Source organism: Colius striatus, chromosome 8, assembly GCF_028858725.1.
Source record: "Colius striatus isolate bColStr4 chromosome 8, bColStr4.1.hap1, whole genome shotgun sequence".
Lineage (NCBI taxonomy): Eukaryota > Metazoa > Chordata > Aves > Coliiformes > Coliidae > Colius > Colius striatus.
This window is the reverse complement of record NC_084766.1, coordinates 35,287,910-35,314,856: the sequence shown is the minus strand read 5'-3', so window position 1 is coordinate 35,314,856 and position 26,947 is coordinate 35,287,910. Positions and strand designations below refer to the sequence as shown.

General features: G+C 42.5%; 1 protein-coding gene across 2 annotated transcripts in view; it reads left to right on the top strand.

Moving 5' to 3' along the window:
* Positions 1-6,335: 6,335 nt before the first annotated feature.
* CHST15 (carbohydrate sulfotransferase 15) overlaps positions 6,336-26,947 on the top strand; it is a 45,010-nt gene continuing 24,398 nt past the window's right edge. Inside the window, exon 1 of one of the 2 annotated variants that reach the window (XM_062001548.1) lies at positions 6,336-6,424. The gene's annotated coding sequence lies outside the window, so the exon portion shown is untranslated. Of the gene's footprint in view, positions 6,429-26,947 lie in introns of both variants that reach the window. The other variant, XM_062001549.1, reaches the window with a different exon arrangement.

Below are 26,947 nucleotides of genomic sequence, written 5' to 3'. Positions count from 1 at the left end.
AAAAGAATGCAAAGCTGGATAAATCTTCAGGGAATACATTTTGGTTGTAAAAATACAGAGACAGTATTGCAATATCTCCAAGTGCTCTTGGAATATATGGAGAGTCATGAGCACTGTATATTAAATGGCCAACATTTATTCAACAAAAGTCATTCCTCATGTGAGACCACAGGAGTTGGCTTTGCACCAAACTGCCTGATTCAGCAAGATATCACCAGTGTGCAGAAGCTCTGCTGTTACGTTTCAGCTTTTAGGAAGTAACCAGCACAAGGAGAAACCAAGAGATTCCTTACAGGCTCCAGTGTGGCAGTGTTTTAACCATGTGAGTAGAAACTTATGAGAAAGCAATATGCATTAAGAATAGATGCTGTGTGTATGAATTTCATCCCTCCCATGGTATTTCTGCAGCTTGTATAATGGAGGCTGTATTTTATCCCTCTGTTTTCTGCCATCTCTGGTGTTCTTCCTAAAGCCAAAGTTCTCTTGCAACTATGGTAGTCATTAAAAATGACAATATAAGAAAGTTTTTATCAGTTCTATCGTTGCAGGTGTACTGGAAGAATGATTGCAAATTGAAATGACTTTGTAATGAAGCCTGAGTTAGATAAACCCCCCCCCTCAAAGGCAGAAAAAAAGGAAGATTCTTTTTCTTTTCTGACATTAACAGGAAGAATAACACTTGGAGAGAACATTTATCATTATGTCAGCAAGAAGGTATGTGCTTTATCTTTATCACAATGATTTTCATAGCTTTGAAGGTAAAGACAGTTGATCTATCATGATACTTTTCATCTAACGTCTAGCAAGTTGGATGACTTTATGTGTGTCTCTAAAATGAAGGCTAATCTAGCATAAGCTTGCTTCAAAATTCATCCCTTTACAGCTGAGAAGGGTCAGGGCCCATCTCTGCACAAGTAAACTCTTATTTAAGAAGCAGGCTGACCTCATGCATCGACCTCATTGGTGATGTCACACCTATGGGAAGAGTTGCTGTCCATGCTGTTCCCTGAGTCAGGTATCACCTGGGCTAAAATGAGTGTGCAGAAGCGTAGTGGAGTGGCATCTCATAGCTGTGCTCCAGATGTTGGCCCTTGCTGCCCTAATATTGGCCAGGTGGCAATGCCTCATCTGATGTGAGGGATGCCCATTTCCCCCTTGGATCCCCTCTTGTGCAGCTACAGGGTTTGCTCTTCATGCATGAATTTCTATTGCAACAGATGTCTATACAGTGAGCACCCATCCCACTAACTCAACACCAACAAATCAACCTTGGTACTTGAAATATGTATACATTTTGGCTAAAAGAAGCAGTCTCTTTAGTTCTTTTGTCCAGCAATATGAAGTGTTTGCTCAGAATGTAAATAATTCTGAAGGAAAGATTCACATGTGCACACACATCCAAGCACATGTGTTCTGTATGTTTGCTTCATGCCACAATCTGGTTTGTTTTTAACTCTGGAGCCCCTGCTGAAGGCAAGAAACTTCAGATTTAGTCATGAATGAGAAGCAACAGATGGGAAAGAGGAAAGACTAGAGTATGAAGGGGAAAGAGCTTATAAAAGACAGTTGATCTGGTTTTTCTTGAGGTAGGTGGAATGGTTCAGGAAATAAAGCACACATGTAATCCAAGCACTGGCCACACCACATCCCTGATCAAATTTTAAATGCTTCATTTTGAAATCAGGAGCTGGAGGAGGTGTAATAAATGTCAGGAAAGTAAAAACTCTGGGCAGTGGAGTGCACACAAAGTGGCCCAGTGACCTACAATTCCCTTCCAAAGGCTCAGAGGCAAAATATATTAACATACATAATAGATCTGGAGAGTGACAGTTTAAATATATGACACAGGGGAGAACAGATTATTCTGTAAGAGAAATTAAACACCTCCAGGAGTAATACTTTCCCCCCTCCTTATTCACAAGAGCAATAGGGAACAACGGGGTTGATCACATGGGAAAGGAGAAGCCAGGAGCAGAGTTGACCATTTCAGCAGAGAGGTCTTAGAGCATCTTACGCCACGTAGTCTGCTCCTTAGACATTTCAAGCTCTTCTTTAAACAAAGCTCATGATGTGCTATGGAGCTCTACAGGCTTTTTTTTTTGTATTAAACAATTTAACTAAGAGCCTGAAGCAACCTAATGTCAAGCTCCTCGGATGCTGGCTCACCCAGTTTTACCACTGCTGTGATGAGCCCTTGGTTGGTGTCACATATCTAAGAGTTATAGGAGGAGCAGCGTGAAACCCTGAGGCCATCAGCACGTGTGAGCTATTTCTGGTGCCAATTTGAACCCCTCTCCATTTGTCTTCTACATTGTAACTCCCTGTTCGTGTTCCTTTAGAGAATCACAGAGCTGTGCATGCAGCAGGCTTAAAAGCTTTGCCTGCCCTAGGAGTGACACACATGTATTTCCAAAAGCAGCAGGTTTCAACCAGCTTCCAGCCTCCTCTGTGCTTGCAGTAACACAAAAGCATGATGGTAATTCTGAGCACTGAACAATTTAAAACCTATTTTAATTGATTCCCATCTACTTCATGACTCCAGCATATTGTTAGATCAGTGGTAGATAAAAGTAGCAGGAGGTAACATCTTTTGTATTGCTGGAGGGAGATCACACCTAAAATAAGGCATTAAATTCTGGGTACCTCACTGTGAGGGAGATGCAGGCGAATCAGAGGGAATTCATAGAAGAGCAATAAAAATGATTCAGGGTCTGGAGAGAGAGTTATGAATGACGATTAAAGGAACTTAATATGTATCACTTGGCTAAACGATGACTAAGAGGGAAACGATACCCTTCCACAAGTACTTGGAGGGCATAAATATCACAAATTAAAAGGAATTCCTTTGGGTGCTGAAGGACATACAACTTGAGATAAAAGGAAGGCAGGAGGAAGCTGGATCTCGACATACACCATTAAAATCTCACAGACCATTTGTGAGACAGCAGATTCTGCCACATTTATCTACTCACGTTTCAATACTCATTTTTTCCCCTGTTCTGGGATAAAACCCCAAAACATCGTCTTCGATGAAAGACTGAGCAAGATCTCCCAGGTGCACTCTAGGGATGTGCATGCCAAGAAGAACAATTGCCAATCCAAAGTGGGAAAACAGCAAAAAAGTGCTGTGAGAATTTGCAGGTTGATATACCCTTTACCGAGAGCCGAAGGATGTATAAGATATGAAATTAGTGATCTGTATTTTAGGAATGTGCCTGTTGCCAGGATACCATGGGGAAAATAAAAGTAACAATGCATTTCTTTAAAGTGTACACATTGCATTCTTTCCAGTGAGAATTATACCAGTACTTTAATGGGAGAACAGACAACAAAGAATACTTAATCTCCCTGCAATTTTCTCCTAGCACCAGCTCACAGCTCAGAGCTGAGAGCTGGAAGAAGAGCTGAAATACTCTCCATGGGTGTTGGGGTGCTGTGGTTGCACATCCTAACCCCCAGCTCACGTTAGAAAACAACCACGCACTCATCAGCATTGAATGTCTGCATAAAATTGGGCTTTGCTGTGCCTCTGCTCAGAGCAGCAGCCTGAGTCCTGGAACTGTTAAGTACAGCGTATGTATCACCTTGTGGCTTTTCAGGCTTACTGCATGGAAACTCCCCGGCTGAATTTAGAGGTTCCCCACCCAGTACAGTAAATCATTTGCTTCCAGCTTCAGTCACCCTTTGCTTTTCTGGGCAAAGGGGGAATCCTCAACCTGCTCATTCAGGCAGCTCTCTTGGAGGCACATCCGTTTGCTCCTCGAAGCTCACGGCAGGAGGAGGGCAGAAACGTTTTGGGGAAGTTTTTGTCTTTCCTGTCATAACCCACATCCGTTTCTTGAGATTACAGTTTGATGTAAGGGTATCACTTAGTGCTGGTACCCTGCAGCAACATCCCTTGAGAAAAGCTTTGGATGGGAGGTCATGGGAAAAGGGCTCCCCAAAAGCAGCAGGAGTGGGAAGCAAAATTCTCCCAGGTGCTTGTGGGTGATGAACTCCTTTGTCCAGTTTTTGAGTTTGGGAGAGAGGAAGCACAAAGTAGAAACATCTGCATTTCTAACTTCTCTTTGTGAGAATAACCTAAAGACTCTGATGCTGTACCAGGCACGGGGAGGAAGAGTAGTCCATTTCCCCGGATTAGCATCCCATTACAGCGGTGCTCTGAGGACACGCTCTGACTTGTTTATCCCACAGTTAAATCTGGCTATAAATGCAGTCCTGCTGCTGTCAAACCCAGACCCCTGTATCTGACCTCTGCCCTCAAACCACAGCCAGCTGCAATAAGGAAGGACTTCCCTGTGTTAAAACATCACCAGTAAAATTCACACACTTGACCTCCTACCTGTGTGCTTGCTTTTCAACGTGACTAAAGAGCTCTCCTGCCTATTTTTTTAGCAGATAAACCTGCTCAGAGGTAAGAAACAGGTACAAACCTATTTTAAAAGTGAAGTGATGATCCTTTTGATCTTGCAGAGTGAGCATGGCAACCAGCAGAAACCATATTTACAGTTTTACTGTAATGTCTACACGAAATATTTTCATCTCCTCCCTGTTTGAACATCTCAAATTGATGACAAGCCAAGTCCTGCCTTAGTGTTTAGATTTTATATTGGACTCTTTATTCTGACCATTCTTCTTCTGACTATCGCTGTTTATGGCAACACAACTGGTTCCTGAACAGCGATTTATTGTGCCATAAAATTTTGTGTCTGCCTCTCATCTCACTGGGTGATGTTGAAGATAGTTCCTAAGTGCCTGTGAGATGGGTAGCCACGATCTTTATGGAGTGCTTGGGAATTAGGGCTACCACCTGTAAGTACCACCAGCAAGAGACTTCCTCTAGCTGATGCTTGGTGGGGAACAGGGTGAACAGAGATTTACCCAGGGAGTGAAGATCTTGTTTTCATGACAGCTTCTTGAGTTTTTCTTTAAATGCATAAAAAGGAAGGGAGTATAATTATACAGGAATATGGCTAAGAATAATTGCTCTTCAGAGCATCCCAGGAGGCCTAAAAAGGCCTTGTAGGGCAACATATGTAACTGAGACCAGAAATACTGAACATGTGTGAATATTCTATAAATCACAGGTTTCACTGAGGTGTTTTATTATCTGGGGTTTTGTTTTTGGTCAAGAAGTAGGTGAGAATCATGTGTGACCTGAACAGAGATATACACACACTCTGCTGGAGGAAATTTGCACATGTGTGATTTTAAGTCACTCAGTTATTTATATATGATCTTAACAGGTGTATAATCAGCCGTTTGAAATCCTTCATCTGGCTCCCAATCACAGCTGTGTAATTTGGAAGCTTCTGATTTGCATTTTGCTATTAAGTTACGTATGGTTTCACTTGAAAACAGATTCCTACAGATTTCTATGGGCTTCAGATGTTTCTGAAAGTTCCAACCAAAGATGGACTTGATCACAAAAGGAAATACTAAAACGCAGCGTTCACTGTTCTTTTGTATTTAGCTCATGTTTCACCACCTCAGCCTCTTAGAAATGATGTTGCTGAATATTAAACATGCAGATGTAAGCCCGACAGTGGGTTGACTTAGGAGGGAAACAGGAAGAGCTTTCCTCCTCCTCCAGAGTGCTCACACAAACCTTGGCCAGCTGTGAACAGCCACAGCAGCACAATGACAGCTGATGCCCTTATCTTTGCAAGTGTTGCATTAAACCTTCCCATGCTGCATCACAGATGGTATGTGCATTTATCACCTGGGGGCCTTGATAAGCAGACTGTACATCTACAGGTGTATAGATGTGGGATCCTCTTGGTTGAGAGGATCTACTCATTTCTATTCCTTTATGGAGTAGAAGACCGGAGCTTCTTAGGCAGTGGTTGTGCTGTTGCCATTTCCAAATTGGACTAGGGCAGCACACAGATACACAGCATGAGAGCCCGATGTGCTCAAGCAAAGGAGACGTGGCAACATATGAGCCATGTGTCTCCTTGGGTTGCCCTCTGGATGTCGGGTCCCGTCCCCCCCCAGTTTGGGATGCTGGTTCAACCTATACTGGGACGGCTCAAATTCCTTTCAGAGGGTTCAGGAAAGGCCCATCTCCATCCAAAAGCTTTCGAGCAAGCCCAGCCGCAGCGAGTAGTGGCGGGACCGGAGAGCCGCGGGGGCGACGCTCGACTTGACTCCCGCAGCATCCCGCTCGCCGCCGGGGCACCGCTGGGGACCACCCGCCCCGCGGAGCCGGCGGGGCCGAGCCAAGCGGCAGCACTCCGCCTCCCGGGCTGCGCTGCGCGGCCGGGGAGCGGCGCGGGGCTGCTCCCTCCCTCTCCCTTCCTCCTCCTCCTCCTCCTCCTCCTCCGCCCCCCCGCAGGGCAGAGCCGGCGGAGGCGGCGGGCGCGGACGGGAGGGCTCCCGGGAGCGGCGCGGCGCGGGGCAGAGCCGAGCGGAGCCGGCGGCGGTAGGTGCGGCGGCCGCGATGGGGATGGGAAGGGGGAAGCGGGGGGTTCCCCGGGCTGCGGCGCCCCAAGTTTGGCCGCGGCGGGACTTTGCGGGAAGTTGGGCACCGCTCGGCTCGGCGTGGCGGAGCGGAGCCCCGGAGAGGCGGCTCCGGAGGTACGGAAACACCTCCCGCTGCACCCCCCGCCTTGCCCCGGGGTAAAGCCTGGCGGTTGTCCCCTCATCAAACGGGGGCTCGGGAGAGTTCCCCCTCCCCCGGCGGGACGGGTCTGCGGGTGCGGGTTGGGCAGCTCCGGGGGCAGCATCCCCCGGTGCTTGGACTCGGGGGCGGTGGGTGGGTGGGTGTGGGGGGCACTTGTGGTGCTCCCCGGTGCTCCGGGATGACGGAATGGTGACAAAGATCACGCAGTTTGCTGTTACCCGCGGAGCTGCCGGCGCTGGGCAGATGCCTGCTGCCCGCCGGAGAACGGCTCGGGGCTGATCGCTCTGCTGTGCCCGGGGCTGGGGAGAGAAAACACTTGCAAAGCGGCTCTTTATTTCTGGGGAGAGATCCCTTTAATTCCGGCAGCGCATCCTACCTAGAATGAAGCCGTGGCTGGATGTTGCCATTCACTGATGCATATTTTTAGGCGAAGAGGGGTATTTCTTAAATGCAAGCTGTTGGCTGTTAAAAATATCTTTCACAGCATGCTTTTGCTGAGAATGCAGTCAAGGTTCAGTGACGGGTTATTATGGTTTGAGTGTGTTAAGCAACAATTCACCCAGCTGAACTTCGGTGGTGTCGTATGGGCAGTTAGTTATTTATTTTCCCCGTGCTGCTTCATTGTAATACTACAGCTGTGCTCTGCAGTGAATCGACTTTCCCAGGCACAGCTAGACTTGTAGGTTGACTAGACAGTCCTATTTCTGGGATGGTACATCTAAACAGCTCTCAAACTTCCAGATGTGGAAATGGATTTGGTTGGGGTTATTTTGTTATATGGCTCTATGGCCTAAAGTTCTCTTCATATTGATTTTTCTTGTGTGTGACATAAGGATGGTTTCACTTCTTGAATTGCTAACCAGACAGCAGAAATCATCATCTCCTGTAAAACAAACATGTGCCCTTTGTGTTTTGCAATTAAAGAGAAGCAGAGTAGTCAGCTGAGCAGATGAAAACTCGAGAGTTCACTGGAACTGGTCATGAAGGGTAAATATTTTTAAGGTTTGAAGGGAAAATCATATGCACTTGTTTGGGTAAACAAATGCCTAGTTGCACAGAACAGCACTTGGTTCTGACTGGAGACTGATCTCTGGCAAAAAGGGAAGAGAGGCTGCACCATATATATGAACCATATGTGTATATTTATGTCTATGCTGTTTATATACATTGATAGACATTTTATATACAGATAAACACACACACACTCATAAACAATAAATGGAGTAGTTATCTTGAAGCTTTTTTTGTCTTGTCATTGATTAAAGCGTTGTCACACATCTCTTGCCCTGAGAGCTTCTCTGCCGCTGCTGGTGCCATTTCACTCTTGGGCATTGAGTCAAAGGATTCATCTGTCTCTTCACATGCCAAAAGAAAGAAAATCAATTTGAATGCAGAAGAGAGGAAACTGCTTGTATGAAGATTTAATGGTGAAACTACTGTATTTTTTCCCCTGAGCTAAATAACAAAATAGTTTTATGGTTCAGATCTTGTGATAGGAGAACTAATCTCAAATTCAGAGTGTTCTGTTTGGTGGTTTGTAGCAGGAACGTGATGAAACAGTGGAGATTTACATGACAAAACATTTAATTCCACTAATGCAAAAGAAGACAGTAATGGATTTTATCTCCTTTGCTAAACTAAAAGTAGGTATCTGGAAAGTGTGTAAATGAGAAGGCTGAAGCCAACTCTCCTATTGGGATTATTTCATGTGGTTGAAGTGGAAGGATGAAGTTATGAATCCACTGACAGCATCAGCAAGGATAGGATTATGTAGGCATCATCATAGAGATGCAAATAAGATATTGCTTATATTTTAACACTCTTTTAAGCAACCTGTGGCAGGAGCTCTGAGAACCAGGAGTTTCAGTGGGCAAAGATTCTGTTGGTAGCCCGGATGATTTCAGCATTACTGCATGTGTTTTTAAAGATGGACCATGTCTCAGTGCTAAAGTATCTCTCAAAGTATTGGCCTGTATTAAAAATGAAGTTCATAAGGTGTTGATAATCATGACACTACAATCCCTCCACTCCCCAACAGGGATTTCTTACCAAATTCCTCTGCTGGCTAGGAAGTGAATCCTTATTATTAACTACTTTTCCTATGCTGAGTGCTTCCCCATGTATTTATGGGAGCAAAATCTTGAGAAGTTTTAACTCAGTGTTGTGTTATCTTTACTTTCTCTGGAGATAAGCTACTAGCAGCAGTCTGATCTTGCCTAAATGGTGTATTGATTAATGAAATCAGGACATCCGACTCCTTCTCTTTCAGTACTCAACTATCACTCAGGTGAAGAAAGATATGACTTCAACAAGTGCCAATATGCACCCTCTCTCTCCTAACTCTTAGTTATTCTTACAGTTAGTGTATCCTAAAATGCTGCATGTTCCAAAATCACAAGCTCCAAAGAAATGTGCTGTTAAATAATTCAGTGCTGTTCCGGATACTTGGGTGATGTGAATCCAGTGTCTTATAGAGCTTGGAGGAGCTGTGCTGTGGTTTGAACTGGGCTCCTTAATTGCTGTCTTCAGGCTTCATTTTCTCCCTTAGCCCACCTATTTTCCTTCATGCTTTGCACAGTGAGGGATAGCTCTGAATTCGCATCATTCTCCTTGGCTGGAGTTGTGCTGCACAGCTGGAAGAATCCAAAGTGCTGGGGCAAAACAAGATCCATTTCTAATGAGAGAGCTTTTTTTTCCCCTCGCTGCTTTTCCCCACAAATTAGTATTTCTTATTTATTTATGTGTTTTAGTGAAGTGACCTGTTTATCTTACTGACGAAGTGCAGTGCCAGATTTAGAGTCTAAATACAGCTATTCACACGAGGGGAAGGGATCTGTAAGCTGCTACAAATTCTTATCTCAAAGCTGCCTAAATAACACTGGTCTGTCTACTTACACTGCAGTTTCACTCAAATGAAATAATTACCTGTGGCATTGTTGACCCATTCCCTTAAAAATGTGTAAGGCCGTCCATGGATCTAACAGAAAGGACCTTGTACAGTTATACTGGTGCTTTGTCCCTATGACCTTTTCATTTGTGTTTACTGGGTTAAAATTCATGATTACAGTCCTGTCCTGGTTACTTGATTTGGTTTTTACATGCGAGAGAGGTAGGAAAGCTACTGGAGAGCAGGAGCGTGTTGCAGTGGGAGCACTGTAATCCTTTGATTACACAGCTGTGCCTGACATGCCCCTGAACAGCACTTGAGGGGCAAGCAGTTAATGTAGCTTTTCCATGGAGTATTTATTAATTTGTGTTACACCTGGTTTCCAGTAGCTCTTGGTTGTGGCTTGTGAGCATTAGTTTTAAGGAGAGTGGTGTCCTCTGGAACAAGGGAGAACCAAGTGATGTTTGTGATACCTCGTGAGAAGAAAGAAAAATAATGTCCAGTTGGGTACTGGTGGCTGATCTTAGAATCATAGAATGGTAGAGGTTGGAAGGAACCTCTAGAGACCATCTAGTCCAACCCTCCTGCTAAAGCAGGTCCACTTAGATCAGGTCACACAGGAGCGTGTGTAGTGATAAGGCAGCTGTGGTGGTGGTGAGAGCTCAACAAATGTGATGGTGAATGTGAAGAGGAGTGAGTGGTCTGTGGCAGGCCCAGTTCCAAAGCTCTACCTCTGTCCTCTTGTGAGAGCATGCCAGAGGTCATGGACTTGCCAGCCCCAACCCATTGCTCTCCCTCTTCTCATTCCCAGATCCAGCTTCTCAAGATTCCCACAGTAGCGTGAACTGGCTGAAGCTGAGTGGCAGGACTGCTGATTTCCTTACGAACTTGCCAGAAATGTAGCATACATAAGCTAACCTAAGTCCAGAAACCTTTTTGGAGCTCCTGGTGCAGCAGGCCATCCTCCCTTGGTTTGCAGAATGCAGCTAAAGCTCCCTCAGCATTAGAGAGGGAGAAAGGCACTTGCCTGTCTTCTGTGTAATGGGTTTCCTTTGACATGAGCACAGACCTGTGAAGACATGTGGTGGTGGAGAGGCAGGGAAGTGACAGGGGCCTTTATTCTTTTTTTTATACTGGGCACTACCCACTTTTCATTCTAAAACTCAACATGCAGTCATTTGGACTCATCAAATATGCACACCATTTTCTAAGTGAGAGTGGGGTTTGATGCCAGTTCTGTATCTAAGATAGATCGTTCCTCACTGTACAAGGTGCAGATCTGTACCTAAATAGCAAAATACTAAGACTGACATTTTTCATTTGCTTCACGCCTTCCAGGAGGGAAAAAAATGTTTCATAAGGAGATATTTTTCCTGTTAAAAAACCCTTGATGTTCAGTGTGGGTGAATGTACCCTGCTATCGAACCATAAAATTAGAAAAACCGATAGGGTTGTAAAAGACTTTTGTAGTAATTTCTTTTTGCATATATTGGTGCAATGGTTTAAATCTGCCAAGCTCAAGTTAGAGCTGGTAAATTCTCAGCATTGCATGGAATATAGGGAAGGAGGTTTCCTCCCTGGAAGTCATTGTGTTACAAGCGAGTTTTAACTGGGGAGAACCATGAGCTCAAACAAAAAGAGTTGAAGATAAAAGGAAAGGTTCAAAGATGTGCAGAGGAAACGAGGGAAGACTGCTTTGGAAAGAAAAGCATGTGAACAACTGTAAGATCCATAGGGAAAATAATTAAGGTTCACCTGCAACATGTACTTAGGGGGTTGAAGAAGCCTGGTAGATGGCAGTGTTGGAAGAGTTCTGTGAAAACACCTTAGGTGTGAGTTTGCAAAACTGCATGTTTCCAGATGATTGAGGGAGATCATGTCCTTATATAGAATTCCAGAATGGTAGGGGTTGGAAGGGACCTTTAGAGATCATCCAGTCCAACCCCCTGCTGAAGCAGGTCCCACCTAGATCAGGTCACACAGGAATGCATCCAGGCATGTTTTGAAAACCTCCAGAGAAGGAGCCTCCACATCCTCCCTGGGCAGCCTGTGCCAGGGCTCTGCCACTCTCACAGTGAAAGAGCATATGCAGTAAAAGTTCAGATCTTGGGGTGGTGTGGGGGAAAAAAATAGCACTTAATTGGAGTGCTTTAGAGCTGGCACCAAATTAGCAGTGAGATATGACAAATAGGAGAGACCTCAGGAAAAAAAGTCATATAAATCAGGATTTTGGAAGGTTTTACACATGATTTGAAGAAAATTTAAGAGCCCAGTGTTTATCTTGGTCTGCCTAAGCTAGGATATAATGGCTTATGAGTACCAGAATTGATTAATCCAAAGAAGAAGATTCTGTTTGATTAGTGCAGCCTGGAGGTTTGAGTGCTAGAAAAAGGAGGGGATGGAGAAGGATCATTTAATGGATTATTAGGAGTATATATCACGTAATGAGATGGCCTTGTCTGTGGGGACAGCTCTTCACAGGGTAGTGTCATCTCCTGAAAGTTCTTTAACGGGTCTTAAAAACAACACTCTGTTTGCAAATGCATCAAATGTCTTGTCTAATATTCCTTTCCAGCTTCTTTGATTTTGGTTAACTTGTGAGTTGAGAAATCTGTCTTCTGGCTGAGTTGTGTTAGGTATTAAATAAATAGCGTTAAACAGATATTGTCAGTGTGAATTAAGTTAACTGGGTAATGAATATGAAATTTCTAGGATTTTCAAGGGACAAATCTGAAAGCTCAGCTTCTCACAGATCTGTTTTAGACCATGTCAGGCTAGCAGTCGTGCTCCTCCTCTTTCTTCAGCCACCAGTTAATGCATTTGCAGGACTGCTACTGTAAAGTCTGTCCTTCTGACTTGAGTGAAGAAGCCTGAGGAAACTTCCTGGGCCTATTTCTGGAAGAGATTTTGGATGCTGCTTAATTGAAGGGGAAAAGGAGCAGGTTGCATGTGCACATCAGGTTTTGAGCCCGTGCAGAGCTGATACCAGTTCAGCACCCTGGAGGAATACGAATTCACACGGCGAGGCTGTGCTTCAGGATGAGGGAGTCTTTGCTTGTTTTGTGGCTTGCTGGGATTACACTGTGATATCTGGGTTATGATAGCATCTGTTGCAAATGTAAAGGTCAGGTTAAAAGACTGGGTGAAACCACTGCTGGCCATTAAGGGCTACCATCAGAAATCACGACTGGAGGTGCAGTGTCAAAGCCAGAGACGTGTTCCTGAGCACTCTGCGTGGAGTATTACAGCTGTACACCCTGAGCACCTCATCAGAGCCACTCACAAGGTAAATCATTTAGATGAAAAATGGCATAAATCATAGAGCTATGAAAACAGTGTCTCAGGTCGAGGATTAGCTTGCCTGAGAAACAGGTATGGAGACATCAGAATGAAACCACTATCGCTCTTGACATTTACTGTTAGAATTACTTTGCAAAGCTATTTATACCAGCTTTAAAACAGTTTGAACAAGAGCTGAGATGTGAGAGGTGAACAGAAGGGAACAGTGGGACCTAGAGATCATTCCTCCCATTATGGGAAAGAGGAGAAATTAATTTGTCAGGCTATTTTAAATGCTGAAGTGTGGAACTTCAGAGAAGGTTTTTGCACATTGCTAAGGAGATCAGCAAAATGAAAACCACACAGCAGAGTAAAATGGGACATATTTTCTGCAGGGGGGTTGGACAAGATGATCTCTAAAGGTCCCTTCCAACCCTACCATTCTATGATTCTATGATATATTGGTACCCATGGAAATCCCACATGGATTGCTCTTGTGTTAGGGTACACTGAGAGTAATTCAGCTCTTGTTTTTTCACTGATGTAAAAGGGGACCAGAATTTGGCTCCTGCAAACTGTGGGCACTGAAAATGTTTTCCAGTTGTTTTGGAGAAGTTGAGAGACCTCTGCTTGACAAAGTGTGTGCCTGCAGTGGTAAGGCTGCTAAAGCCAAGCAGCAGTCTGCTCTAGTACTTGACAGTGAGTAGCTTTTAGCTCAGATCTTCCCTCCCACACCTTTTATTTTTGATTAAAAAACCCAAATGATTTCAGTAACTCATTGGGTAAAATATCTTTCTTAGATGGTTTCAAATCACTTGCTGTTTATTTCTTCGTAGAGCTTTAAAAATGGAGTGTTCTTGTTTGATATCAGGGCTACAACGTTGCAGTAACTCATTTTGATGTAGTACAGGGGAATGCATAAAAAGCTTCTGCTGAGTTTTGATAGCTTTTGCTTTTAATGGCCCCCATTAAGTGGGTGTAGCAATCAATCTAGTTTTCCTTCCTTTTTTTTATCTTGCTGTACTAGTACATTGGATAATAAATGAATAAAAAAAGCACTAAAAATGTGCTGTGAAAATACATGTAAGCAGGCAAATATCAACAGGGATTCTTGTTGGCCTGCTACAGTTCCTTGATTCCAAGGCTTTTCAGTATTAGAAAATGAACTGAAACTTTATGATCATGTATATTTGTGCATTCCAAATACTTGCCTGTTACTGAGACAAGAATATTCCAACCATCATCACAACAAGTTTTGGTATTTTAATAGCCTTCTTTGTGTATTTTAAAGAGAACAAGTGATTCTGAAAGAGCAAATATCATTAAGTTGTATTGAACAACGAAGAAACAGGAGGCTTTCAAATGAGATGCTGTGTTCATTCCAAACAGCAATTCTCAGGATGAACCTCTGACTTCATTAAAGTCAATGAAATGTCTTCCTGCTGACTTCAGCATGCCAGGATTTGAAAAGAAATACATGGAAATGGGATCCTGAAATTCTTCTTCTTAATGAGTGACTGGAGCTAAAGTCATTCAGTTGTACTTTTTGGTGGCTGTGCCCTTTAGTTCAGCCAGGGAGTCTTAAGGTGATGTCTGGTGGGGATGGGGTAAGTGAAAAGGAAAGATGATTTCTCTTTGAAATAATCTATCAGCAGTTGTGCTATCCCAGGGGTCCCCTTTCAGTGAGATGCTGCAGATGTGGGACTGTGTCAGTGCTAAGGGAGGCTGACTGTGCAGGTGGACATTCCTGTTAAGGATATTTAGGCCTTAAAAGTGCTGGAAAGCCCCGAAGTGTGACTATTTAAAGAACTGCAGCACTGCATTGTTTGGGTAGGTGTTTGGCCAGGCTTTAGCATTGGTTTTAGGGACATTTTTAGCTTTATCCTTTTGGAATCAAGGATTTTTCAGGAGCAATTGAATAGGAGGAAGGAATTAATTTGATTTAGTGGTGTCAAACTGAAAATGAAGTTCCTCCTGCCACGTCCTTCGAGGAACACTCAGTGGCTCTGGATTTAGTCTGCCATCCACTTCTTTTTTTGCAGGGATATTTTTGAACTTCCTCTGCTGATAAATATTTAGAGTCTGTTTATATTTCATCTGATTTATGTTAGATAGTGCTTACAGTTTTTTTTTTCTTTCCATGAGTACTTATTACTGAAGAAATTGATGTTACAAGCCATGAAATTGCAGTGCTAGCAAGTTTGTAATTGTAACTGGAGTTGACTGGCAGCACATTTATTAGTTATCCAAGAGACACTCAGAGCTTTGTAAAAGAAAACTTTACTTCTGGGCTCTAGGAGTTAGGAGGGAATTTGCAATTACCTTGTGTCTGGAGTGTAGGTTTAGGTGTAGAAGGCCTGAATGGATTACATGTGACCATTGCTGAGGATCAATAACGTATTAAAAGTGGAAAAGCTGTTTCACCTTTGTAAAAGTCACCAGGATGCTGCTAAGCTCAGAATGAAAATTGCAGCTATTTCTTTTTGTTTAATTAAAATCTAATTAAAAACAATTCAGAGAAACCTGAGTGGGTATTTATTACTTAAAGGATTTCGTTGGCAAAATTCTGTTGCAGCCTTTTCACCTAGCCTGGCTCTAGAATCATAGAATCATTATGGTTGGAAAAGACCTTTAAGATCATCAAGTCCAACCACTCACCTCACACTGCTAAGCCTAGCACTGAACTAAACCATATCCCTCAGCACCTCATCTATGTGTCTTTTAAATAGCTCCAGGGCTGGGGACTCCCCCACCTCTCTGGGCAGCCTGTGCCAGTGTCTGACAACCCTTTCAGGGAAAAAGTTGTTCATCTCCAATGTAAACCTCCCCTGGAGCAACTTGAGGCTATTTCCCCTTGTCCTGTCATTCACTACTGGAGGGAAGAGACTGACTCCCACCTCGCTACAATCTCCTGTCAGGGAGTTGCAGAGTGCTCATGTCTCCTCTCAGCCTCCTCTTCTCCAAGCTGAACACTCCTAGGTCCCTCAGCCCCTCCCCATCAAATTTGTTCTCCAGACCCTTCACCAGTTTGCTGCTTGTATCTTGTACTGGCCACAGTGTTGGAGGTGCAGCCTCACCAGCGCCAAGTACATACAGTGCTCTGTATGATTCTCACTGGTGTTACCCAGCTAGATCTTAGTGCTGTTTTACTATGCCTTGCTAATTCTTTTCTGGAGTCATGTTTTTTTCTGATGTGAATATAGCAATGAGACTTTAATGAGGAGTTGTCACTATGCACAGGGATTGTGGTGCCTGGGAGCCTCAGAAGTGTCTGTCACAATAAATAAATAAAACATCTAAGAAGCTTTGCTGAGAAGCTGTAAACTTCAAAATCACACTGGTTAGGAGCATTGAAATGAGTTGCCACAGTATATTCCAGCATGTAGCCACCAGGTGTCACTTATTTTGTGCTGGAGAGAAAATACACCCTTGGTATACGAAAGGTAAGAGAAGAAAAAGCTACTTGCTGTAAGTGGCTGTGTGTCTGTTTGTGTTCATAAGTGATGACTGTCTTCCTTGATCCACATTTTCATCTTAAAATAGATTGCACAGACTGGTTTCTCACAGGTAAAGTGGGCTTGCATTTTTGATGAGCCTTAAATGTCAGCAGTGACATTTTGAATCTTGTTCTTTAAGAAAATAATTAACAGTCTTACTAGGTTTTCCAAAGGCTGAAAGAACACTTTATGGAAAGGACCATTTGATTATTATGAACTGTGCTATCATTAAAGACACATTAACCAGTGACTTAAATGTATATTCATCATCAGCCAAGTTAAAAGCAGTGAGATGAGTCTTAAAGTCATGCAAGACTGAAAGCAAGGTGGAAACACGTGTAGACAGGGGAAGGACCACTTATAATATCAGAGAATGGCACCTACTTACTGAATGATGCAATTCATCCTCGGGGTTGAAAAGCTTCAAAGGAAAGTGTCAACATAGATAGATGGAGTTATACCTCTGAAGTGGAAAAGGAACAGTTGGTATCCAAGACAGGGCTGTTTTTCCCAACCCCATGAGCACAAACATTATCAGTGAGCCACATGAGGCAATTAACTGCTCATCAGTGACAGCGAGAGGAGGATTCATGATGTCCAACAGTGTTTTCTTTCCTTCCAATACCAGAGATGCTCAGTTGGCAGGTGCAGACCCTCTTCTTGCTCCAGGGTCACATAAGCCTCGTGCTCATTTCTTTTTTGGTCTGTGCTTGAAGGCAGCACCATTAGAAAAGGGAAATTTAATTTTCCAGACTTGAAGCAGAAAGACTCCAACAGAGTGCTTTCCTGAAGGGGAATGATTACAGGGTTTTCAATGTGTCCTCTACCTCAGATTTCACTTTGGGACGGAGTGATATTTGCACTCTCACGCAGGTTGGAGGATGCAAATCCATCAATCTGAGTGAAGGAATTGGGAGCTGCTCTCCTAATTCTCTTTCCTTTTGGGTGCTCAGGAGCTGCTGTTTTGAAAGACTACCTGCCTTCATTTTTCATCTGTGGTGACAAATGTACTCTAGCGTGGCATTCACTAACTGCAGGCAATGTTTGTGACACACACTTTTGTTTCCCCCTCCCTCTTCTTCTAGGCTTGAGCAAAGAGGCAAGCAAAGCACTCTTTAACTATAGAAATAGTGTTGTGAATGCAGTGATTTAGTGTTTTAGCAGCTAGGATGAAAGCAATGAGATTAATGAGGGCTTCAGTGTCTTAACCAAGGGTTGTTTATGAGACTGAGGGTTTCACTTCCTAACTGCAGGTCTTACACCATTGCTTCTGAAAATGCCACCTGCCAGCCTTGGCCCCCAAAAGTGCTCACTGCCACCATCATGCCATGGGCTCCCAGTGTGGCTCTGGGATGGAAAGTGTGATTGCAGCTTGGGAAGGTTGGAAAAATTACATTCTCTGTCTTTTGAGCTTATTGATAGACTGAAATTCACCCTGTTTAATACAGTTACTGAGGAAAATTCAGATGCGATGCTGTGCCTTTGATGGTTTATTTTGAAAGGGATTGATGGTGACTTTCTGTCTTGTACAACACATAGCTGAATTTTGTTCACAGTCCTTCAGTCCCCATGTAACAGGATTCGGGATGATGGGAGATGGAGATTTTTCCTGCGCTTCTCCTATTTGATGCCATATGGTAGTGTAGGTAATGCACGTCAGTATTCTGTCATTTTGTCATCCACAAATGGAAAAGTGCCTTTGAAAAGCACTCTGACATCTGCCACTGGGAGCTACTCCAAGAAAACCATGTCCAGGTCCCAAGGCTCTAATGCACATGGATGTTAACCAAACTCAGAGATCCGAGTGCACTCTAGCATCCCTCCCAGTCTGCTGGCTACAGCATCAATGTTTGCAAGGAAACTACTGCCTTTACTCATTTAGTTTTGCAGTTTGGACAGAAGCTTCTATATAAAAAGATTGATGAAAAAAGATAAATGTTGTAATTAAATGTTTGTGTTTGAACAATACATTTTGTCTGTTGCACATCAGTTTTGTTGCAGTAACCTAGCCCTGTACAAGTAACCTTTAGGAGGAAAAGTAGGAATCACTTCTTACATGTAAAGGAAGGAAAAGATGTAATTGCAAGGTTTTATTGTGATTTGCTATTAGTATCAATGTAGAATTTACAACACTGAGCTGTGCAACAAAGAAACTGAGCTATTCCATCAGCAGAGAATTCTCTTTTTCACTTAATGAGGAGAACTGTGAGATTTCCTGAGTTTATAGATTATTCTGAACTTCTGAAATCACTTTATCAATGTTTTAGATGCTGAAAGCATTTTTCAGGTTTTAAACATGCAAGAAAATAAAGTAAATGGAATGCTCAATGGTGAGACCATCATTTCTCTCACACTCCTGGGATGAATGGTTTTCCAGCATGCCTGATTTCTCCATGTACTGCTGAAGTAACTGCTATAAAAGCAGCAACACCAACTCAGTTATTCACATAGTAGGTTTTATTTTTGTCTACTGGAAAGAGTTTGTCCTTCATGGCCTGGGAGAGCTGATGCCTGGGCAGCTTGATGGTTGATGGTTCTGTCTGGTTCAAAGCTCCTTGCTAGCTGTGCCAGGCAGGACCTGCTCTACTGAAGCACTTTGGAGATGTAGAAGGGGATCGGCACAGTTGAGATGCCAACTCCCTCTTGACAGACTGCTGAATTCATAGAACAATTATGTTGCCAAAGGGTGGAGGGCTTTCATGGGAAGAGCACCACAGCAATTAATGGTTAAAAAAACCCAACCAAAACCGATTTGGCTGCTGAGCTGATTGCTCAGATTCATGGAGGCTCCCATCTGGGTGACAAGGCTGCTGAATTGGTGCTGGAGCTATTTCTGTTGAAGCCAGGACATGCAAGAGCAGTGGGATAGGGGCATCATTGCTCCTCTGGAACCTCTGCTGTAGTGGACATAACACAGGTTGGAGGAGTTGCAGTGTATAAAACCATTTCTGCCAGCTACTGAGTCACCTTCTTGAAGCTTTGATGGAAGATGTGGCATTTCATGTCACTTTATTCCATGTTACTGTCTTTAGGTGTGGGTGTGGAGTGATCTTTTGTAGAAGACAATGATTGACATGGCTTTTTGCAGCAAATGCCGTGTTTTGTTAACACTGTTCTCGAAGGTGGTAAGCGTTAAAGGAAACTGAGCACCAGCCAGCTTCTACATTGCCTCATTTCTAAAACCATACAGCTCCTTTTCATGTAGCTCAATAGCATTATTGATAAAACAGCTCCATTTAGACCCATTTTTTCATGTTTTTCTGGATCTCAGGCACTGAAAGAGCCATTGTCTCTGGGGCTGCAGTTTAATGCATCAGCTGGACTCAGCTCTTCTGCTGACACATACAATATATTTCCATACCATTATCTACATATAAAGTGCATACTTAATTTATCATTGTTTTGTAGTGGCTGGGTCTCACATTTGAGAATGAGCACTGCTTTCCTCATGTTGCCACTTATTTGATAGGGTTTAAGGGCTTTTCCTTGGTGATATTATTTATATTGTAGTATTTGTAGTGCTTGGAAACCATCTCTTTCAGCTCTGACACCCTAGTAAGCTTTTATTTCAGTGTAGTTCACACTGCAGACATGCATTCAAGGCTTTGTAGTGTATTTCACATTAAACATATTTCCCTCCAAATGCATCTGTATGCTCTCGATGCCATCTCGGTCTCCTGCATGTCTGAAAACTCTGAATGCATTAACAGTCTAAACCAAGTTAGTGCACTAATGATATCAAAGATTCTTGTCTTTGACTCAAGGTAAACACTATTGGCAATAAAGACATTTCAGAGGCAGAAATGCATTTCAAAGGTATTTTTGCTGGTTTATGGTTAGATATGTTAATTCTACTGGGTTTATGGGTCTTTGAAAAGCATTTGGTGGGGCATATTCTGGAGATGCTTCTATTTCTCTGCAGAGTTTTATAATGTTAGTGCTCTATCTCAATTTTTCTACATTAGAAACTAAGTTTCCTAGATTATCATTAACAGTCATGCATCTGTTATTGCAAAACTGACTGGGAAATGCAGTTGATGGAGTTTATTTCATTTGAGCTTTCTTCTGTGAATTGCCTCAGTAAGTGGTTTCTTTCAAGTGGAACACAAGCTCCAGAACCAGCATCCATCTGAATTCAGCTGCTGAGTCCAAAGGCAACTCCACATCCTCATTTATTTATCTAGATATCAATAAGCATGGCTGGTTAAAAATCCAACTTCATTTTACCTCCTGCTGTTCACTTCTGAGATATTCCCTGCTACTCCCAGGGACACAGGGATTTTTCACCAGTATGAGAGCTTTGTGACTGGAGAAGAGCATTTGAGATCAGTTGCTCGGCCTTTCTCCTTAAAATTGAGTCCATCTGGGCCATCTCAGGAGATGATCTGTCCCACAGAGCAAGCGAGAGCATCCTGGCCCGAGGCATCCCTTGCACAGCACCCAAGTGATGTCCAGGCAGGGGTCAGTAGGAAGCATCCTGTGAATTAGGCATGTGTGGCACTTGGAAGCTCCAGCAAGGGTGGGATTTCTCAAGGCAACACCTTAAAAGGTGATTTTTGAGCCCTGTGCAGTTTAAGCAGAGGAAAAGTGGAAGGTTTGCTTCAGACAGTCTCCCTACAACAGAAGTTAAATAATTAACATCTCCATTGGGAAAAAAAAGCTCTTAGACAGCTTGCCTCAGATTGCCTGTGTGCCACAAATGGAAAACATCTCGTTTGCTAGGCTAAATGTTGCCTTCATGTTGCAGCAAATGTTGCAGAAGAGGCAGAGTGTGAGGGAGCACTGGCCAAATTTTTCTTGATGCGTTTATCGTTGTGCAGAGTTGGGGTTTTGGTTTGGGGTTTCTTTTGGGTTTGGTTTTTTTCCCCCCTCCCCCTGCTTTGTTTTCATGGAAATTCAGTAGAGAGAGTTCTCAGGTTTTTATCTTGTTTGTTTACAATCTGCAGTCTGGCTAAGTGCAAAGTAAGGCACGAAAAGATACTTGTGGTTGTGCTTTGGCCAAGTGGAAAACAAATATACCAGAGCCAAACATGGGTGAAAGCTGCAGGAGTACACAGTCCAGTCAAGGGAGTCAGGGACTTGGTGGCTGAGGAACAGACTTATGTTTTTATCATTCTGGATATTACAGTGTTTACTTACTGGGTTCCATACATAGCATGAGTGCATTTTTTTGGTATTGCTCTTATAAAAAGTGGTCTTTGTGCACTTGCAGGATTACTGGGATAGAGGTTACTGTGCAAGAGCTGTGGTGGCTTTTTTTGGAGATGTTGGTGAAAGTATACAACACCTTCCCTTTCTTGTAATAGTGGGAATCAGCATTTTAACTTCTTTGAAGTTTGTGATAGAAATGTTGCACTGTAGCTGTGATGATCTAAAGCCACGAGGGGACAATAATGAGTGTTTAATCCATTATCAGATGGCGTTAGCTTCCACAGCAAGTACGTGCTCTGACTATACAGATATATAGGTTGCTAGTAACAGAGTATAGCCATGCAGAAATGTCTTCAGAATGATGGTATCTTGTAAGTGGTTACTAAAAATGTATTGCACTTCTGTGTAGTTAAAGAGCATGTGATCTGGATGAGTGATGGAGCCTAAGCCTTCAATGAAACAGCTACGAATGGTGGTAGGAGACTTTGTATGTAAATGTTGCTTGACTTATGCAGAACAAACACTTCCTTCAGATGCTGAGAACATCTAATGTATTCCATCAGAAAGGCTTTGCTTAATTAACTGTAGGCAGTAGTTACATGCAGAAATTTTATCTGGTGATACTGTGTTATTCTTACAGAGATGACTAATTAGCAATTTACTGAGACTACTTAGACCTTTATGGGCATGTGCACTTGGACTTTGTACTTCACCTTGGAACAAGTGCTACTTCAATGGGCTGAGATTTATCTGCTGTGTTGTTGCCTAAAGAATCAAAGTTGTGGAACATTCATAAAAGTTACTTCTAAGCCTGGAACACAGGAGGCTTTTTGAAGTATTGAAACCAAGTCACAGTTGTGATTTGGCATCAATGAATAGTTTTTGTTGACTAATTTTTGTTTGAGTTTACAAGAAACTTTAATGACAAATTCGGAGTTTGTCTTTTCAGGATGCAGCTGTGTATGTTTCCTTTCACCCACTCAGCACTCGATGAAAGATGAAATGGCCTATTCATGAAAAAGTACTTAATGGTACTTATGTACAGATGAGATATGTTTTTCCTGCCATTTTAATATATGTCTCATGGAGAAGGTACCATAAATGAGTCAACAAAAAAATGCAGATGACTGTGTTAGAGAGTAAAATATATGGAAAAGAATCGTTTTGGAGGTGGAGGAAAATCCCTTCTCAGGCACTAAAAATCAAATGAGCAGCTGGCAGCATATATGATGCTTTAGAATTGTCACAGCAATATTGTGTTGAGAGCAATGTTAAGTATCACACAGACTCATCCCCTTCAGAAAGACTGCTTATTTATGAAGCGTGAAGGTATAGCAAATGAATTCTCAGAGATGCCATTTGGCTGCATTATTGCATGCAAAAACATTTCACCACGCCATGAGATAAACAGGCACCGAAGGCATTACCTTCTGCACCTTCTATTTATTCCATGTAATGTTATTCATCCCTCAAAAGCAGCCTTAAATTAGCAGCTGATCTCTCACAACCCACAAGATCTAGCAATTTATACTGTATGCCGTTTGCAAAGTGGAGGAAAGTATTAGATTTCAGATGGTGGAAGGAAGATGTTTCTCACTTGGAATCAGCGTGAGGTAGCAGCTGCTAAAATCCAGTAAAATCCAATGTGTAAAAAGAACAAGATGGTGATCAGAGTAACAGAACTGTGAATGCCCACTATTTTGCAGCATGCTGAGGCTGAAAATGCTTGGCAGGACCACTGGAAATACTCTCAGAACGTTTTTCTCCCATGTGCTGGTTCTGGACCAGTGATCAATGCAAGACACAAAGACCCAGGCTTAAAATAACTCTTCGGCACTGAAAGCTCTATCTCTTTCTGCACATTCAACTCTCCTACACTAGCTCTCCATCTCTTCCTCAAATAAAAGCCAGCCTGCACCCTGAATGGGAACATTTCTTTTTCTTCAGCACAATGAGGCTTTGGTGTTCATCTCAGCTAACCTGAGGGGTGTGGATGGCAGATGCCTAAAGCCAAGGCAGTGGCTCGAACATCACATTGCAAGCTGACACAGAGAAATTGTCTGTCCAGAGCAATTTCCTCCTGTTCAGATAAGCTGATGAAAATGAGTGTGCTGTCCTATTCTAACTGAGCTTCACATGAAGGGAAAACCTGTATCTCTATTGAGCAAGTGGCTCCAGAAGAGCTGTTTGAGTAAAATACACTAATACCCGTGCAGAGACTCAAACATGAAGCCTGAAGACTTGGAAGCCTAAAAATAAAGCAGGATGGGCAGCTGTCAGAAAGAAATACAGAACTCAAGAATAGCCTGCATTTGATAAGTGAAGTCTGTCAATACCAGACCAATTCTTTGCCTCTGGGGTTCACTGAAGATAAGTACTTATTTATTTTTGCTCACAGCCTGACTGCAGGGTATATGGGAGCTGCATTTAGAGATGATATTTTTTTCCCACCTGCCAACCCCTAAACCCCCTGGATTTGCTTGATAAAAATATATGGAGTGGGAAAGCTTCATAACAGGTTCAGCCTTCAGCATTTCCCTATTGCATTAGTGCATATAACAGGAATTTGGCTGATTTGTGGGATGATAACGTGATCTATTCTTTGAAAGAACATGTAGGTAAGAACCTCTGTTGTTGTAAAGTAATGTGATATCCTGTGTTGGGAATGAAACTTCAATGGCTGTTTCATCTTATTGAAAAATGCAGTAAAGATATGTGTGGCAAGACCAGGCTTACCACGTCCCCTCTCTGCACCTGGAGTTGTACTTCAGGTCATCCCTTTACCTTTACTGTGACCACTGTGGTTATTTTCTTTTTTTCTACATAACAGAAGAAAATAAATGCAACACACTCAGGCTGGAGAATTCTCACTGATATTAAATGACCAAAGAAGTGATTCAATCTTCTGTGCCTGTCTTTATCTTATTTTGGCATCGAGTGTCTTTCTGGAGATTTAAGAAAGTACTTTTTTTCTCAGGAAGGAGTAAAAGTTAACTCCCATTAGCATCAGTATTTTACATCTGTTCTGGCTCTTAATAATTCAATCATTTTAATGAAGAACTGAGTGACTTTTGTTAGATAGGTGTGATTTCTGGTTGTGTTCTGCATACCAGGACTTTTGAAGATGGTTCCAGGATTCTGTGAGTGGAATCTGTGAGCCCCACAGGATGGATGCATTGGTTCATCTCTTGAGTCCTTTACCTCAAGGACTGGGTAGGATATAGTGGGAGACTTCTCTTGAATAACTATTAGCAAACTTAACAAGGAAAAAACTTTGACCATGCATAATGATTTCTGAAACTGGCTTAAAATGGAGTTTCTGTGAGAAGACATGCACTGGAGTACAGACAAAGCTTTTCTCCTGTCAGTGTCACATACATCTGTCAGTGTTTCAATCAAAGAATGGTATGAATGGAAGACACTACTCAAGATGAATAAAAGCTCCATGAAAAGATGAATTGCTGGAGAGGTGGCATGTTGTAGGCAGCAAGTTTTGATCAAGAGTTGAGAAGCCAGAGCGTGCCATCGACACAATTCTGCTCTGAGCATCCTTATAAATACACAAGAACAAACTTTTGCCCCATGTTTGTGCAAGAGGAATAAGAGTGAGTCCTTATTTGATTGCAATGACTATCATTAACACTGACTTTAGGTGAGTTGGCTGGGCTTTTTTTTTGCAAAAGGAGGGTGCCATTTATTCCATTCTCACATTTCCTTTGGAACTATATTGATGAGGAAGGTGCAGGGCGTGTTTGAATTAGATCTTGAGAAAGAAACCATCTGGGTGATGGAATAAGCCACAGTTGTTATTTAGGCGAGACTGCTGATTCAGTGGTGATTCAGGAGGTTTTCTTTGGCATTAAAAGGCTTCAAAACCGTGTCTTTTAAAGAATATTTTACACTTGAACAAGTGTTCAGCAGTAGTTCAACAGGCTGAGTGTATAATCATGGCTTTTGACCGCATATTCTAGCTTGTAAAATGTGTGTTTTTCAAGTTACCGCCTTACAAATGGTTACAGTGGGTTTCTATTATTTCCTGGGAATTGCATTTCTCAATTATTATGTTTTAAAATTAGGTTTCTTAAGCAAATAGTGGAGCTTTACATAACTTGAGGAGGTTGCTGAACTTTGTAATGAGTCCTGCTGCTTTTCTAAACCACTGCAATAGCTTTAGTGTGTGTGCCTGTGTGTGTTTTCGCAAGGAGGCTGCAAAGGTCAGTGATTCATGATTCTCATTTTATTGACATATCTTCTATCTGGCAGCTTGGTTGATTTCTCTGAGGTAAATAGATGTGAGTTCAGGCAAAGTTTATTTCCAAGAAATGTTATCTGGAGGAGCCAAATGTCCACAATAAGCAGGATGGAGAAAATCTCTGATTGTTCCTCTTCTTTCCAGAGATGGTTTTCTTTTTCTGTTCTTTTTTAGGTCAGGTTTTTGTTACTTGTACTGTTTATTTATCAAAACAGTACAAGTTTTGTACAACAGTACAACAGTAACAGGATGAACATCCTCACCCTGTGCAAACACTTCACTACATTTGTACAAACACTTTGGCTTGTTCTGAAGACACCATCTCTGAGAGCAAAATCATCATACAGCCTGTGGTCTGGTTCAATCCTTATTCCTTCCAGCAAGCTCAACAGCTAAAAAGTATCTATAATAGTAAAGATTTGCAGGTTTTTTTAATGTGTCTGGAGGTCATAGAGTTGCTGTTGTACAGGGAGAAAGCTGGTCCCTGCTACTGTTAGCCACCTTGTGATGGGTGATGAAGAAATGGAAGAGGAATTATGTGGTTGTGCTGCATTTCTACTATATACTGCACTTTTAAAATATGAACATTTTATGAAGGTTTTACACTACATCCTCACTCTGCCCTTTCATGTTTCCATTCCTCTTCATGTGAATCATGGAAAGTTTAGCGTGGTGTAGTTCCGTGCAGCGTTTCACTGAGACCTACATCTTTTTAGTGACTAATGACAGCTCCATCTTCACAGGAGCTCTTGAGAGTGACACATTGCCAAAGGCAACTTCATTTCCAGAGTGTCCATGGTGGATGTGGGATCAGCTTTGCTTAGATTAAAAAAAAAAACCCATCAGCAGTGCAAACTGAGAACTTGAATTCAACAAATCCTCCTGATTTGACAGGGGAGGCACTAAGGCAGTAAGAATATGTATCCAGATTAATGAAAACAATGAGGAGACTGTGAATAACCAACATAGCTCTTACTCAAAGAATGGCATTAGATATTATTAAATTATGAGCCATGTGCCTCTTCAGCAGTTACTGACTAGATGAGATCCAGCAGTATTAACTTTTGCCTAATCCTGATTTCCTCATGGTTCTTGCTTTTGTAGCATCTGTAGCTTTCGTTTTAGAAAGAAGGGGGGCAAGGGCTACCTGCTGCAGAGGATATGTTCCACATGGCTGCTTTGGGTGATGCTTCATTTGAAGTATCTTCTTGTGGTGCAACTGCTTCTCATCACTTGGGGAAATAAGAGATGTTACA